The sequence below is a fragment of the Callorhinus ursinus genome, unplaced genomic scaffold (genome assembly GCF_003265705.2).
Source record: "Callorhinus ursinus isolate GAN/ISIS: 27379988/994484 unplaced genomic scaffold, GSC_fseal_2.0 scaffold28, whole genome shotgun sequence".
Lineage (NCBI taxonomy): Eukaryota > Metazoa > Chordata > Mammalia > Carnivora > Otariidae > Callorhinus > Callorhinus ursinus.
In genome coordinates, this window is record NW_027397090.1 from 20,929,422 (window position 1) to 20,947,568 (window position 18,147).

The following is an 18,147-nucleotide window of genomic DNA, read 5'->3' on the forward strand; positions in this document are numbered from 1 at the left end:
AGCACGGGAATTTGGAGCAGCATCACCTCTGCAGCTCTGGGGCGGGGGTATTGGTCTGGCCCGGCTACTGTGACAAAAATCCATAGAACCACAGTGGAAATGCATTCTGTCCCAGTCCTCAGGGCGGAAGTCTGAGATCCAGGTGAGGGCAGGGCAGGTTTCCCCTGAGGCCTCTCCCGGCCTGGGAGATGGGCCACCTTCTCCCCCCGAACCCCCCGCATCCTCACGTGGCCGTCCCTCTGGGCATGTCTGTCCTCACCTCCTCCTCTTATAAGGACACCAGTCACACTGGGTTAGAGCCCTACCTATGGCCTCATTTTAACTAATTACCTCTTTAAGGGTTCAATCTCTAAATGGGGTCACACTCTGAGACACCGAGGTTTAGGATCTCAGCATACGAGTTTTGGGGGACACAGTTCATCCCATAACACCACTTAAGGATGGGAACAGGCAAGGACATCACTGTTCTTGCTCGTCGGAGTGGTGGATGTTCCAGCCACACAATAAGGCAAGGCGAGGAATGAAAACGCACGCAGAGCAAATGGAAGGAATAAAAGTGTCCAAATTTGCAGATGACATGATTGTCTACAAAGAAAATCCCGAGAATCTACAAAAACACTGTTAGAACTAACAAGTGAGTTTGGCAGGTCACAGACACAAAATCAATTCACAAAAATCACCTGAATGTTTATATAATGAACACACAGACACCAAATCTAAAAGACATGATGCAGGGGCGCCTGGGTGGCTCAGTCGTTGGGCGCCTGCCTTCGGCTCAGGTCATGGTCCCAGGGTCCTGGGATCGAGCCCTGTATCGGGCTCCCTGCTCCGCGGGAAGCCTGCTTCTCCCTCTCCCACTCCCCCTGCTTGTGTTCCCTCTCTCACTGTGTCTCTCTTTGTCAAATAAATAAATAAAATCTTAAAAAAAAAATGAAAAAATAAAAGACATGATGCCATTCACACTAAAAAAAAAAAAAGGCTCAAATGTAAATCCAAGAAAACATTTACTAAACTTGTATGCTGAAAACTGTAACATGCTGGTGAAGAAATAAAATTCTAAAAAAAGAGGCATATTGTGTTTATGGACTGACAACATGACAGAAAGATGTCATTTTTCTCACAAATGATCTATGGGTTTATTTCAGTTTCTATCAAAGTCCCAGCAAGGCTTTCTGTCGATGTCAGACGAGCCCATTCCAGAATCTACGGGGAGAGCACAGGCCCCAGGGCCTCTAGGCAGCTGTGACCAGGAGGGACCATGCCTCTGTCACCACAGCAAAGGGAACTGGGTGGTGCTGGGGGGACAGACCCAGGGCTCAACGGGGTACAACAGGGATCCAGCAAGAGCCCCACCAAGGAGGGGGGTGGTTGCCAAAGGTGCAAACGGAGGAAAAACAGCCTTTCCACGAATGGCGTTGGGGCGGTGGGACATCCGCCCGGCAAACAAGGAGCCAGACCTAAACCGCATGCCTGATACGGACACCAGCTCAAAACGGATCATGGATTTAAATGCAAAATGTAAACTAGGAAACCTCAAGAAAAAATAGGAAACAACTTGTGGAATCTGGGGCTAGGTGGGGTGTTTAGATTGGACACCAAGAGCATGATCCGTCACAGGACAGACAACAGATGTGAGCCCATCCCACGGTGAGATTGCGCTCACACCTGCCCGGTCCGCAGCCATAAAAAAGGACGCCAGTGTTGTCCAGGATGTGCTGACACTGGGCCACTCAGACGCGGCACACAAATGGGACAGCCACTGTGGGAACAGCCGGGCAGAGTGTTTTAGGACACGTTCGACCACCCCGGAACACAGCAGGGGACCCGGCGTCCGTCCCACAGAAGGGCAGCCTGCATTCACAGAGGCCCACGTGCCGGCCATTGGGTTGGCCTTCAAGGGGTGCAGGATCAAACGGGGCCCGTCCGCACCCCGGACACATTCAGCGCTCGAGAGGAAGGGATCCGGACACATCAGTCTGGGTGAGTCTCCTGAGATTAACGCCGACTGAAAAAGCCAGTTGGAAAAAGTTGCGAATTCCACTTGCTGAGCATTCTCGAAATGACACAAGTGTACTCATGGGGCGCAGGTTAGCAGGTGGCGGGGGCATGGGAGGGATCCTGGGCGGCTGCGTGCTGCAGACCTCCCAGCTGTGGCAGGCGCTCCACCGTTCTGCCCGACGTCGCCGCTGGGGGAGGCTGGGCAAAGGGTACGTGCCATCTCCGCAGTATCCCTCACAGCTGCGTGTGAACCTGCAGTTACTTATTGCAAAATAAAAAGCTGCATTTTTTGAGTCCCTTGACTGTTAAGAGAAGCAATGAGCTATCCAGGGAAACACAGCAGTTCCTGGAATCCTGAGCATAACCAGAAGTAGAGGTGGCCGAGACCCCCAGGCCTCGTAGCTCCCCCACAAGACCCGGCACACCCCGCCTGCCTCGCTCTCCTCCCTCACCGTGCACGCCCCGCTCGGGGGCACAGGCTGGCCGGTGCTCCCCTCCCCACGCCATCTGGACCTGGCCTCGCAGCCCCTGCGTCCTCACAGACACGGAGTGAACGAGGAGCAGCCGCAGGGCCACCCCTTTTCCCCGTTTCCAGAAGGGGAAGCCGTGTGTCAGGAGGTGAGGTAGGAGCCGGCGGAGGCCACGGCCAAGACGGCCGGCCACCGGCACAGGGCGCGCGGGGCAGCCCAGGGGCGCAGAGCCATGCAAGTCCCATTACCGACGAGGACACCAAGACGGCCGGCCACCGGCACAGGGCGCGCGGGGCAGCCCAGGGGCGCAGAGCCATGCAAGTCCCATTACCGACGAGGACACCAGGGTTCAGGGACGCCCGGAGCCTCACGCAGTCAGTCAGTGGCCATGCTGAGCAGCCACTGCGCATGCTCTGAAAGCAGCTCCCCAAGAGGGAGGCGTGTGAGGACCACGGGGCTGCCTGCCCTCCCCCTGCACGCAGCCCTTCTGCTCATGGCTCACGGGGCCGCGGGGCGCTGGGGGCACCCGTCAGGCCAGGGTGGGACGGTGCCCAGTGCTAACATCTTCTCCACGAGCTGGGCGGGGAGCAAACGGCCGGGAGGGAGGTGGGGTGGGACCCAGCGGGCTTTGGATGGGGGCCCCCGGACACCCACCCTCAGACAAGACCCAGGAAAGGAGCAGGGCCTGGCTGTGGACGCACTGCGACCACTGACCTTCCAGCTCTGGCCTGAGCTTCTGGGGCTGTTCGCTTTCCTCTCCATGCTTCTCAGTAATATACAGATTTTTACAAAGAACGTTTATTATATTTGCAATTGGGAGAAAAGTCAACCTATTTTAAAATAAGACGATAACATCTCCTTCATGGCTCATTTGGGATTCCAAGCCTCCAGCAGCTGCCTCAGAGCCAGCTGTCTCCATGTCTGTTTATATATGGAAAATTTAATTTCTACTTAGCTGTCCTACATTTCTCTGAGGAAAAATGTGGTTAAGAAACCCAAAAGGAAGGGACACGGAGTGCAATTTTGCTTTCTGAAAACACACTTGTGCAGAAAAGTTCTCTAGGTTCCTTTAAACTGAACCTGCATTCTGTTCAAAGACAGAAAACGTTCCCTAAGTTGGGCGCTGCCTCGAATGTCGCTGAGGGTCAGGCAGCTCAGAGGACGGCCGGGTGACCCAGGTGACCGCGGACAGCCCTCCATGCCACACCGGCCTGGGGCGTGTCAGAAGCCAGCATGAGGGCAGTGAGGGTCTGACTGGGGAGCACTCACTCTACCTCCTTATTTAAACAGAACAAAAGCAGTATTGCTCTAAAAATACTCGACGGTTTAGTCACCGCGGCCAAAAGCAGCCTTTGGGATTGCCATGGAGGAGCACCGGTGGCTTCTGACCCTGAGATGGTGTGGTGTCTGAGAGCTTTGCACACGGAGCAGGACAGTTACGAGGGGCCCTGGGGACGGAACCCTGGCCCCAAGTGGAAGTGCCCCCGGCCTGTAACCACTCTGACGCCGGCCACTGAGGGGCTGTTGTGTCTGCGGCCTTTTTTTACCCTGTAAAAAAACCCCACTGTGTATATACAGGCCCGCCTTGGTTTACTGACCCCGCAGATCCTGCATTGCTTACAAACTGAAGGTTCATGGCAAACCTGCCTGGAACAAGTCTATTGGCACCATTTTCCCAACAGCAGTTGCTCACATCCTGTCTCTGTGTCACATTTTGGGAACTCTCACAATATTTCAAGCTTGTTATTACTACAATTTGTTAGGGTGATCTGTGATTGGTGAACTTCGATGTCACCACTGTAATTTGGGGGCACCATGAGCCGTGCCCATATAAGACGGTGAACGTAACCGATCAATGTTGCGTGTGTTCTGGCTGTTCCACAGATGGTCCCTTCCCCCATCTCTACCTCCTCCACCTCGGGCCTCCCTATTCCCTGAGACACAACCGTATTGACATTAGCACAACTGATAACCCTCCCATGGCCTCTAAGTGTTCAAGTGAAAGGAAGAGTCACACATCTCTCACTTTCCATCGAAACCAGAGATGATTAAGCTTCGTGACGAACGCCTGTCGAAACCCAAGACAGGCCGAAAGCTAGGCCTCTTGTGCCAAACAATTAGCCCAGTTGTGAATGCAAAGGAAACGTTCTTGAAGGACATCACAGGTGCTTCCCCAGTGAACACTCGAATGGGAAGAAAATGAAACAGCCTCCCTGCTGACATGGAGAGAGTCTGACTGGTGTGGATGGAAGCTCAAACCAGCCACAACATTCCCTTGGGCCAAAACCTCACTCAGAGCAAGGCCCTGACTCTTCAGTTCTGTGCAGGCTGAGGTGAGGAAGCTGCAGAAGGAAAGCTGGGAGCTGGCAGAAGCTGGCAGGGCTAAGGGAAGAAGCTGTCTCGAAAGCGTACAAGGGCAAGGTGAAGCAGCGAGTGCTGATGGGGAACCTGTAGCAAGTGATCCCGAAGATCTAGCTAAGAGAATTCATGAAGGTGCTCACACTAAACAGATTGTCAATACAGATGAAACAGTCTTCTGTTGGAAGATGCCATCCAGGACTTTCATAGCTAGAAAGAAGTCAACACCTGGCCTCAAAGGTTCAAAGGACAGGGGCGCCTGTGTGGCTCAGTCATTAAGTGTCTGCCTTCGGCTCGGGTCATGGTCCCAGGGTCCTGGGATCGAGCCCCGCATCGGGCTCCCTGCTCAGGGGGAAGCCTGCTTGTCCCTCTCCCGCTCCCCCTGCTGGTGTTCCCTCTCTCACTGTCTCTCCCTCTGTCAAATAAATAAATAAATAAAATCTTAAAAACAAAATAAGGTTCCAAGGACAAGCTGACTTTCTCAAGTGAAGCTAATGCAGCTGGTGAGTTGAAGTGGAAGCCCATGCTCATTGCCCATTCTGAAAATAAGCCCTTAGCAACCATGCTAAATCTCCTCCGCCTATGCTCTTTAAACAACAGAGCCTGGCGGACAGCACATCTATTTACAACATGGTTGATGGAATATTTTAAGCCCACTCTTGAGACTTACTGCTCAGGAAAAAAGATTCCTTGCAAAGTATTACTGCTACATGGCATTGCACCTGGTCAGCCAAGAGTTCTGATGAAGACGGACAAGATTAATGTTGCTTTCATGCCTGCTACCACAACATCCATCCTGCAGCCCATGGATCCAGGGGCGATTCTGACTTTCAACTCTCATTCTTTAAGAAATACCTTTAGTAAGACTACAGCTGCCACAGCTAGTGATTCCTCTGATGGATCTGGGCAGAGTCAATCGAAAACATCCTGGAAAGGATTCACCATCCCAGATGACATTAACATGCATGATTCACGGGAAGAGTCAAACTATCAACATGAAGAGGAGTTTGGAAGAAGGTGATCCCAGCGCTCAGGGGTGGGTCTGAGGGGCTCAAGACTTCAGTGGAGGAGTCACTGCAGACGCGGGAGGAACGGCAAGGCGACCAGGATCGGAAGTGTGGCCTGAAGATGGGACTGAACTGCCACAGTCTCAGGATAAAATTTGGACAGATGAGGAGCTGCTTCTGATGGATGAGCAAAAAAGGGATCCCTGAGATGGAATCTACACCTGGTAAAGATGCCGTGAAGACTGCTGAAATGACAACAAAGGATTTAGGGTATCAAGTGAACCTAGTTGTAAAGCAGCGGGGGAGTTGGAGGATGGACTCCAGTTTTGAAAGAAGTCCTACGGTGGGTAAAATGCTACCAAACAAGCATCACATGCTACAGAGAAGTCATTCACGAAAGGAAGAGTCAATCCATGAGGCAAACTTTAGGGTTGTCTTGTTTTCAGAAATGGCCAGTCACCCAGCCTTCAGCCACCACCACCCTGATGGGTCAGCAGATCAACATCAGGCAAGACCCTCCACCAGCAAAAAGATCATGGCTCCCTGAAAGCTCAGATGGTGGTTAGCACTTTTCAACAACAGAGTACTTTTTATTAGGATATGAACATTGTTTCTTTTCTTTTTTGAACAATGTTTTCTTATTTTTTTTAAAAGATTTTATTTATTTATTTGACAGAGAGAGACACAGCGAGAGAGGGAGCACAAGCAGGGGGAGTGGGAGAGGGAGAAGCAGGCTCCCCGCGGAGCAGGGAGCCCGATGCGGGGCTCGATCCCAGGACCCCGGGATCATGACCTGAGCCGAAGGCAGACGCTGAGCCACCCAGGCGCCCTGGAAAATGTTTCTTTAGACACAGCTACTGCACACTTCATAGGCCACATGCACTGTAAACGTAACTTTTATGTGCACCGGGAAACCAAAAAGCTCATTGATGTGCTTTATCACAGTATTCGCTTTATTGCAGTGGTCTAGAAGCAAACCCTGGATTCCTCCCAGGTCTGCGTGTAGAGATATGAGAAGTAAGGCAATACGGGGTGGCCACCCCACCACTCAGGCCCAGGTCCTGGGTACAGGGCCCACCACCATCAGAGCCACAGTCAGGTGGACCCACCCTCCCCCATTAGGATCCTTAGTGTCAGCTCCCGATTAACCAGAGGTGATTAGACCTCACAGCCCTGCTTCTCACAGGGTGCTCACAGCAGCCCCAGCACAGTGAGAAAGAGGGCGGGGGCAGGGCTGGGGCTTACTGGAAATTAATTACTGGGAAACAAAAGGCCATCCTGTTCATCCAGTCAAGCTCATGTCAGCAGCAACCTCATGCTAAAAGCCCCAGCTGGAGCTCTAGAAAGCCCGTGGGGATTCCCTCCAACTGGCCTCCTTGTGGCTCACCTCCCAGCCAGGCAGGGGCCACTGGCCACCCCTATGCTGGCCCCTCTCCCTTGTTCCCACAGGGGACCTGAGGGACAGCCGGAGGATGGACCCTCAGGGGGCTGAGCAGCCCCAGGAGAGCAGGAGCGGGGCGGGGCCTGGGGTGTGCAACTCTGGGCTGACAGCCATAGCAGCCCTTCCCGTGTCCTCGGGTGGGGGAAGGCAGCTCTGTCCCTGAGCTGTCCCCAGGTCACTTAGGGGCTCCCAACCACAGACACCCCCCCCCACCCAGTGCTCCTCAGGTCTGCTCACAGGCTCCTACAGCTCACAAGGGCTGATCTGGAGCTGGGGAGGAGGCTCCTCCAACACACAACTGGGAAGTCAGCCCAAGTCCAGAACTCCCGCGGACCTCAGTCCTAGACCCCCACCCTGGGGCTTCACCAGCCGCCCACAGGTTCTGCCTGGCAAATACACAGTTGTCCCCTTATAGTCACCTTCTTCTCTTTATCCTGCATACTTTAGCTGAACCAGGTCCGTTCTGGAACAAGACAGCAAAGAGGGAGGGAGGGAGGTACATAGCAAGGAAGTCAGTGGTTCAGTAGGTGGTTAGCAATGCTCAGCGCCTGCAGGCCAGTTAGTTGAGTGCCACTGGGGACTCGGACTCCGGCTGTAGGTGCAGGAGCCTCAGGGGAGCGGGCAGGAGAATGGTGCCACCGCCCTGGGCTACAGTGCTGGGTCTGGGGCCAGGCAGCAGTGCCCAGGGGATAAGACCCCCTCAGTCCCTCTGGGGCAGATCGCTGCCAACATGGGCGTCCAGTCTCTCGCTGGACACACTGGCCCTTGTGCACACTCACGTGCACACACACAGACACAGATGGTGGGGCCCGAGTGGGCTGGGATTGCTGAGCTGTGGCCGTGCCCTCACCCCATCCGTTCAAGGGATCTTGCACACACAGCCTGAAGGCCCCTAGGGGCCCCTCACCACATGTCCTGGGGAAGGTGGGAGCCCCCAAACTGGCCCGAAGCTGTGGGACTGAGGCACAACTGGTGTCCCTAAGATTGGGAAGGTGTCCCTGCCGCTCGGGCAGCCACCGCTGTCGGACGGGCCACACACACCACCGAGGATACCCTTTGGCTCCTTTCACCCCTGGCAAGCCCCACTGGACAGCTGGGGACACTGAGGCACGGGCCCACGGTCCTGCCAGGAGCCCCCAGACATGTGTGAGCCAGCCTATTCCCTGTGCCCAGAGCAGGGCCAGGCCCCCAAGGGGCAGGCTGAGGTCACCGAGCAAGACCACCAAGAAGCCCTCGAGACCACTGTGGAGCGGATGAGAAAACAGGCCCCAGCCCCACTCTGCCCGAGGGAGTCTCTGTGCCCAGTCCCTAGGAGGCCCTGCGTCCAAAGCCAGCAGCCCCAGCCGCCCCACCGACCCCACAGCCAGGCCTGGAACCGCTCAGAGACATGTTTAACTTTCTGCACAACCTCTGCAGCTGGTCTTCCAATAGTTTACAATGGACTCTGCGTGCGTGTGCGCACACTTGTTCTGTTCACTCCATGCCGACCTGGGAAGTCACCCTAGACATCCAGTGTCCTGATCCACACCGCCAAAGAGTCAGGGACAGCCTGGCATCCCCAAGGACTCGGGAATTCGCACTGTTGAGCCTCTTTAAAGAAAAGGTGCCCTCACCCACATTAGGCTGGTTTTCCTAATGAAAAAAAGTGAGTAAGAAAGAGAGAGAGGAAAACGTTGGGAACTTAAATGCACATCAGTAAGGCGACACCCTGCACAGTCCCAACTGTGTGACATTCTGGAGAAAGCCTAGGGTCAGTGGCTGCCAGGGCACGGGGCTCCGAGGGCAGTAAATATGGACACGTGTCATGATGCATCCATCCCAGGTCCAGGGCATGCCCACAGGAGTGACCCCGATCGAGTGTGTGTTCTGGGTGATGATGCGGGTCAGTGCAGGCTTGTCACCTTGTAGCAGGTGTCCCTCTGAAGAGGGGAGGCGGTGGCGTGGGCCAGAGGCGCTCGGAAAATCTGTACTTCCCTCCTTTTTCAGAGCTATGAACCTAAACCTACTCTCCAAAATTGTTTTAAAAAAGACAACCCAGCATTTGAAACGGGTCCCCGTTTCCAGGGCACCCTCAGGCAGTGGCATTTCTAAAGCACACGCCCCACTCCCTTCCTACCTGTTTCAGAAGACCTGGGAAGAGCGGTGTGGGGAAACCCAGAAACCGCAGGTCCCGCACAGCGCCGACCCCGCGCACGTGTCCAGCCGACGTCCTGGACGATTTTGTGCGGGAGCCGGACCCTGGGCGCCCAGGGGCCGTGGGGACCCCGCCTGCTTGCGGGAAGCCTCCTCCTGAAATCACACACGGCGCAGAGTCCCGCCCCGCCACCCCGGGGAACGCGCCGCGCCCCACAAACCCGGGGAGTGACCCACCCGGGACTGCGGCTCTACCTGAGCCGAGGGGAAGTCCGGTCTCTTCGGACCCCAGCCTACTCACCGCCTTCCCTTGGGGAGGAAAAGCAAGAAGCACGCAAACAGGCAGAGCCCGGGGATCCCCCCGAGCTGGAGGAGACCCCACCGAGCAGGGCGGTCTGGGGTGAGGCCTCGGGCGCCACCCGCGGGGGCGGACCCCGCGGCCCTGCCTCCGGCCGAGCCCTCCCTTGGGCGGGGCGGTGCCTGCAGGCTGCCCCTTTCTTCACCAGCATGACAAAGCCCGGGCTCCCCAATCAGCCCGGGGGGAGGCGGGGAGCAGCCCGGGATGCCCACCCTCACCATGGCAACAAGGGAGGGCGGGCGAGTGGGCGCCTGGGCCCGGAGCCTGGGGTCCCTATGGTGTGGGCAGAAGAGGAGCCCAGGCAGGCTGGGAGAGGGGGTCCTGATTGTTCCCGACCCTCTGCCACCCACCCTCCCGCTTACAGGCTTTTTAGAAGGGCCTGACCTGACAGGGCGTTTTACATACTCCATCACCACAGTGAGCCCCCTTCTGTGGTGTGCACGCTGAGCACAGACCTAGGGAGACATCGGGGAGCGCGCATCTGCTTCCAGAGGTCTTTGTCTGGGGCGGTGCGTGTGATGCTGTGTGTGTGTGATGCTGTGTGTGATGCTGTGTGTGTGATGTGTGTAATGTGTGTGTGATGTGTGTGCTTGTGTGTGTGATGTGTGTGACGTGTGTGTGATGCTGTGTGTGATGTGTGTGACGTGTGTGTGATGTGTGTGTAATGTGTGTGATGTGTGTGTACGTGTGTGTGATGTGTGTGGTGTGTGTGTACGTGTGTGTGTGATGTGTGTGTGATGTGTGCTATGTGTGTGTGATGCTGTGTGTGATGTGTGTGACGTGTGTGTGATGTGTGTGTGATGTGTGTGATGTGTGTGATGTGTGTGTACGTGTGTGTGATGTGTGTGTGGTGTGTGTGTACGTGTGTGTGTGTGATGTGTGTGGTATGTGTGTACGTGTGTGTGATGTGTGTGATGTGTGTGTACGTCTGTGTGGTGTGTGTGATGTGTGTGTGATGCTGTGTGTGATGTGTGTGACGTGTGTGTGACGTGTGTGTGTGATGTGTGATGTGTGTGTGATGTGTGATGGGTGTGATGTGTATGTGATGCTGTGTGATGTGTGATGGGTGTGATGCCGTGTGTGTGATGATGTGTGTGTGATGTGTGATGGGTGTGATGTGTGTGATGTGTGTGTGGCACGTGTAGGGCCCTACTAGACATGGGCAGCTCACCCCAGGCCAGTTGTTGGGCTGGTCAGTGAGGGACACACGCATGCCCACACGCAGCGACAGGCCTGCAGTGACACAGGTAGGAGGCCCCAGCTGGGGTGAGGCTCTCGGTGCCGGGGGAATGCTGGGTCCGTTGTCCTGTCCTCCGGAGACAGCCCCTAATGTCCTGGGGTGGCCTTTCCTGAGCTGGGAAATGTGCAGATAGAAACCCAGGCTTGTGGTCTAGCAAGAACGCCGTGTCATCTGCTCCCGAGACGCTGATGGGTGTGTGTTACGTGGCGTTAACTGGTGGGGAGGGTGTGGAGGCAGCGTGGGGGCTCTGGTCACCACTTCTCTAAAGATGCCCTGGAGGCAGGCATCCCTTCTTCCCATGCGGCCATGTCAGAAGATGGGACCACCAGCTTGCAGAGGGGCTGCACATCGTCCTCACATCCAGGTCTTTTCACCCGAAACTCACACCCGACTGCCTCTCAGAGAAAGGCCCCCTCCCAGTCTGACACAGTAACATTTCCCGATTCGGTCCCAAGCACTGCCCGGAAGGAGTCTCCGTCCAGGTGCCGCCAGGTAACTCCATCCCAGGGCCCTGAACCCGCAGTTGACTTTTTTGTTCAAACCCCAGCAAAGAAAAGGTGTCTTTGGTTGAGGTTGGGGCAGCGTGGTTTTCCTGTGGTGCGTGAGAAATGGCAGAAATATGTCAGTTCCCAACAGTTATCTGTTTGAAAACATCCAAGCAACTGTCCCGCCCCAGGACGTGTCCCCTGTGCCACCCCAAGGCAGGAGGATCCTCTCGCCAGAGCGCTGGACACACCCCCTTTTCTTTGCTCCGCCCCCCACACTTCACAGAAGCAGGAACTGGAGCTTGCCTTCCCTCTGCAGACTCGTCACTCAGTCTCGTGGGTCTCACTCCCCTCCCCCAGCTCCCCCTGCCCCGGGGGAGGAGGGGGACCTGCACTACTTCTGCAGGACTTTGTCTGCAGCATCCAGGCCTGAGAGTGACCCTGAATCAACGTGCTCAGATATACACGGACTGCGAATAAACTCTTAACGCATGACGGGTAACTCAAGTAAGGACTGATTACCGAATATTTACAGACTGAAACGTGATGACTCAGTTGCTTTGAACACTTGGTGGGGGCCAGGCCCCCACAGGACATCATCACTTGCCCCCAGGGAGGTGAGCATCATTAGTTCTACTCACAGATGAAGAACTGCAAGGTGTGTAAATGCCTCGGGAAGGGCGGTTCTGGGTGAGGGAGCAGTAAGCGCCTCGGACAGGGCAGCCCTTCCCCATGTTCCTGCCTCGCTGACCTCCGTATGAGTGCTGCTGGGCTCTGGGGCTCTCATCCTGATGGCCAGGGGAGGAAGCCACACGTGTGCACACACATGCACGGGCTCGCACACGCTGTTTGCGACACAGCATGCACACCTGACCACGCCCTCCTGCCCCTCGGGGACCCCCTGGAAAGACAAGATGCTGGAGCATCTTCTGAGGCTGCAAAGTCAGGAAATACTCAAAGTAAGGTGGGGCTGCCAGTGAGACGCGGGACCTGGTATGGAGCGGCTCCCAGCAGCCCCAGCTGGAATCCTTTGAGCAACAAAATAAATGGAGTCAGATTTAACCCACAGAATATTCATTTTATTCTGAATATGTAATGAATTCTGATATAATGAATACCCACGAGTCCAAGCTAATATTAATGACTGAAGTCAGTGACGCGGAGGAAGAGCTCCAGCCAACGGTGGAGCTGGGAGGGGCTGAGGCGCCGTCAGCAGACGCCAGCAACAGGGGCTCCAAACCAGATGCCCGCACAGGGGGAGTCAGAGGAGAGATGGCACCTGCAGCCCGGACAGCGGAACATTCAGCCAGGTGCAGGGCCCACACAGGTGAGCCTGACAACCGCGAAGGCTGAGCCACCCCAACTCAGCCACGGGGAGCACCGAGGTTTCCCGGCCCAGCACTCAAGGGACGGAGCAGGCAATGGCAACCCCACAGTGTGTGGCAGTGGGCAGAGCAGTGCAGCCGAGCTGGGCGAGAGCTACACCAGCCTGGCGAGGCAGCGAGACTTCCCAGGGCGAGGCTCCCGTCTTGATGATGAGCGGGAGTCAGCTACAGGAATGGTGGGACAAGCATGCTCGGGTTGGAACAGAATGTGCAAGGTGAATAGTCTTGGTCCACATGGCGGGTGGGGGTCATCATGAGGACAACCATGACTAGTACCAGCCGCCGTGATGGCTGTGAGAGGGGCCCCTGTGGGGCCAAGGAGCTGTGTCCACCCTGGACTCCGCGTCCTACCGCGTGCACAGTGATGAGCTAGCAGTCAGTGCATGGGAACTGAAGAGTCAATGGTGGCAAGAACACGGCGCGGGGGCCCAGGGAACAGCGGGATGGACGTCTGGAGGTGGGTAAGGAATGGGTCGTGATGGACGGTTATGGGTCCGCTGGGCTCTGGCCTGTGCTGGGAGACGCGCCCAGCCTTCTGAGTCCCCCTGGCTGGGCCCTGACACCTGCCCGATGCCTACCAGCCTCCTCCCAGAGCTGCACTTGCCCAGGGAACCCAGCCTGCACAGGGGTGAGCCAAGGACTGGTGTTTCTCTCCTACAATGCGAGGGTGGTGACACACACCTGGCTGGAGCCCATGTGGGGTCCCCAGCCCCCAGTGTTGCTCCACGCTGCTGGCCCAGCGCTCAGCCCAGGGTCAGGCAGCGCCTCCCCGGGACCCAGGCCCCTGACCCGCTCAGCATGGGTCTCCTGTCCCCCCAGGACTCAGGCTACTGTGAGTGCCTGCCGGCCTCTGTGTTCAGCCCCCACAGGAGCCCAGCCGAGGAGACTGGGCGGGGGGACACACTTCCTTCCTCCCAACATTGCTTCCAGAGGCCAAAACGATGTCAGGCAGACTGGCTGCCTCCTACCCTGAAGAATCAGTAGTACTTGCACTGTTTTCCTCAGCAGGCCGAACGGTGAGGCCCCTCGCACCTGGCACCTGCCCTGCACTGATGCTTTAGCACGGCAACTCGGGGCCCTTCCCCAGAGCGGGGAGGCCCTGTTCTCAGGGCCGCAGAGGCTCAGAGAGGTGAGGCAGAGCGCCTGGGGTCACACAGCCAAGAAGCAGTGCGCAGCAGCTGCCTCCCCTCCGTGCCTTGGCCACTGGGTGTGCCGCGTCCCGGGAGGGAGAAGGCAAACATCCACAGAGCCATTGTGGGGTAGGACAGGACAAGTCACTGCCCAGCGGAACCCCACGAACGGCTGCGTTGTAGGTCCCGTCATCAACCACACACGGAGGGGACACCGAGGCTTACAGAACTTGAAAGAGCTCCCTGGGCCGCCCGCTGGGGGCTACTGTCTGTGCGGTCTGGGCCAGGCATCAATGGCAGCCGGGCTCCTGGGATGGCCCTTGGGCAGAGGACGTTAGCTCCACACCAGCCCAGCCCTGAAGCGCCAGCCGCAGCAACAGAATCGGAAAGTCGCACTTGGGACACCAAAGCAGTGCTTCCCAAAGCCATTTCCTCTGCCCGGTACAAATAAGCTGCACACCAGCCGAGAAGCTGAGAAGCCCGGGGGCCCTTCCTTAGGGACCATCTCCAAGCGGGAGAGTCACCAGGCAGCCGCTCCGAGACTGGGTGGCCCTCCTTCTCCCTAGGAGTGTCGCAGGGAGTGAGCGCCGCCGCAACAGTCTGCAAGGCCCCACGGAGAGCGCTGAAGAACAGCACGCTTGATGCCTTGTGAGTGCGGGGAGAGGGGACGGATGTGCCCAGATAGTCTCTGAATCTGCGAAAGAACTCTATACCCGTCCACCTCCCCCCACCTGCCCCGGGGCCAGCAGGGCCTCCAGCCAGCGCAAGCATGGCAGACGGACGGGGAGGGCTGGGCTCCGCCAGGAAGGTCAGCAGGGGAACCGCGCTCGTCCGCTGGCGCTTCAGGACAGGGTTCGGTGAGTCATATCTGTCCAGGGCGGCTCTGCTGTCTGACTGTGAGCCACGCGGCTGGAAGGCAGTTGGATCTGCCTCCAAGGTGGTGCCTCTGAGGAGATTTGAGATACGGTTCTTTCTGCATCAACTGTGACTCAACTTTCAGACTGAACGAAGTTCCCAGTGTTTTCAGATGCATCCCTTCTGTGGTCTTGGAATTGCAAATCAAAGCAACAAAATACTATTTTCACACCAGATTGGCAAATTTTAAGAAGACTGATTCAATTCAGAGCGGGCAAGGGTGTAGGGAATCAGCAACGCTCATCCCCTGAGGACGGGAAAGCAAGGGTCTACAGCCTTTTTCTGTACCTGTTTGTGATTAGAAGACACTAAGGATCTTTTTGTGCCCATTTGAAAAGATAAAGCAAAACCTAAAATAAATAAAAGAAACCACATTTGGGGGTTTATTGTAAATTAAAATAAAAAATTTTGAATTTATTTTTTTTTTAGTTGAAGACTCTTTTAAACTTCAGTTTATCAACTCAGATACCCATGAATTAAGAGTCTTTGTGCATTTCGACAATGCCAATTCTAAATCTGGCCTATTCTCTACTGAAATGCATGGTTCACACATACCTCTTTAAATTTTTTTTCTAGGATCCATTGTTTTTTTCTACATATTTTAGGAGACGTCCCTTATTTGATGTCTCACTGACATGAGAATTAAAGTATCCTTACATGTACAGTAGTCCACACACACAGCATGTGTAACTCCCATGTGAGTACCGAACTATCCTTATAGGTACACGCAGTCTACACACACAGAATATGTGTAACTCACACAGTACACAATACATATACATAGTATGTTCTGAAGTATTCATATATTCAGCAATTCAGGTAAACTGGGGAAAAATGCAAGAATGCTAAATGCTATAGATTAATGATGATTCCATTTTCATTAGTAATGTTTGGCTTGCTTGAAATGCCATTTCTTTAAAAATACGCTGGGCGTCCTGCCTGGTGTCTAAAGGCTGTTTGGATGGAAGCCTCTGCCTTAGCTGCCTACTCTCCTCGAGAAGGACTTTATCTGGGCTTTCCCATACCCTGTCCAGGCATTCGCTGGTCCAGCTTCGATGTGGGGCCCCCTCACCCCAGCAGGCTGATGTGGGTAGTCTAGGCTTGGGCATTGGCAGTTTTGGACTCCTGGGAAGTTTTTCTTGAATTTAAGAAATGAAGAGCAGTTGCTTCTCAGAATTAATGCAGAAAAACCCACAATGAGCAAAATACTCGCATTTTCGATGAAGGTGGATCAGCAGGGCCAGGAAGAGGGTGAGAGAGCAGCTCAGCGTGGTCTGTCCTCTCGTGTTGCTGTGGTCAGACCTGACGGTGCACTCATCAGATGCTGAGGGCTTGCGTCCTGGCACATCTCTGCTAGAGAGAATCTAGGGGTGGGGGCTGACCTTGGAGACCCCTGATGCATTAGACAAACCTCAAAAAGGACAAACCCGAAGAGATCCATGCCCGGACTGATCACAACCAGTCTGCTGAACACTAAAGAAAAAACATCTTGAAAGTTGCCAGAGGAAAGCAATGCATGATCTACAAAGGAACAAAGATGAGCACAGCAGGATTTCTCATCCGAAATCATGAAGACCAGTGGAAGCAGCGTATTTCTCAAGTGCTGAAAGAATGGAACTTTTACCCGAGAATTCTATGACTACTAGAAAATATCCTTCAGAAATGAAGATGAAATAGACATTCTCCCATGAAGGAAAGCTCAGATTATTTACATCTGGTATACCTGCTCTGAAAGAGTTACTAAAGACAGACCTTTGGACAGAAGAGATATGATGTCAGCAAGAACCTGGGAGCATTGGGGCTGACGGAAGGGCAACAGAATGGATGAATCTAATAGACTATCCTTCTCGTCTGACAGGGTTTTCAGTGAACAGAGATGTAATAGACAAGACAACTACACACCGAGTGGAGGATAATGGGACTGACATGGTAAAGTTTCTACACTATACTTGAAGTAGTGAAATTTTCGGTCTAAGTAGAACGACAAAGTTAGGTATGCATATTACAATCCCTATGGCAACTGCTAAAAAGAACTATACAAATAGGTAAGTTCAAAATAGATAAATTAAAATGTAATACTAGAGAAGGTTCAAATTGCCCAAAAGAAAGTAAGAAAGAGAAACAGAGGAATGAAAAGCAGGTATAATAAATAAAAAACAAATAACATAAGATATGCCTAAATACAAACTTACCAACAATTACGTAAAATGTAAATGGTATAAATGCACTAATTAAAGGACAAAGATTGTCATAATGGATTTTTTTTAATGACCCAACTATATATGGTCTATAAGAAGCTCGCTTTAAATATATGATTCAGGAAAACTAGAAGTAGAATTATGAAAAAATATATCATGTAAACAAAAATAGCTATATTTTGTTTATATATAGCCATAAAATGGCTATATATAATATAGCCATAAAATGGCTATAGTGATACAGACAAAATAGACTTCAGACCAAACAGAATTATGAGGATAAAGACATAAGGGAAAAAAAAGTCACTTCATCAATACATAACAATCCTAAATGCCCATATAATTAATGCCAGAGCTTCAAAATATAGAACCAAAATATGATGGAACTGAAAGGAGAACTAGACATTCCAGGATTATAGTTGGAGAATTCGGATTCTTCACTCAGTAATAGATACCAGTAGGATCAGAAGATCAGCAAAGATATAGAGGAACCAAACAACACCATCAACCAACTGGAACTAGTCAACATTTATGGAACAGTTCTCCCCAAAACAGACACACACATCTTTTCAAGTGTACATGGAACATTCACAAAGATAAACCTTTCTCTGGGTCACAAAACAAGCCTTTAAACTTTTTTTTTTTTAAGATTTGAAATAACACAAAAGACGATCTCAGACCACAGTGGAAATAAAGTAGAAATCAATAACATAAAGATAGATGGAAAATCTCCAACACTTGAAAATTAAACGACACAACCTCTAAATAATCCATTGGTCAAAGAAGAAATCTCAAGGGAAATTAGAAAACATCTTGAACTGAAAGAAAATGAAAATACATCTCAAAATCTGTTGGATGCTGGTAAAGCAGTGCTAATGTGTGGATTTATAGCACTGAATGCTTATGTTTGAAAAGAAGAAATGTTGAAATCAGTTTCCCACCTTGAGAAACTAGATAAAGAAGAAAAAACCTGCATGAACTCTTTGTCACTAAGTTGCTTGGTCATTTCTCCCAAATAGATAAGCTTTG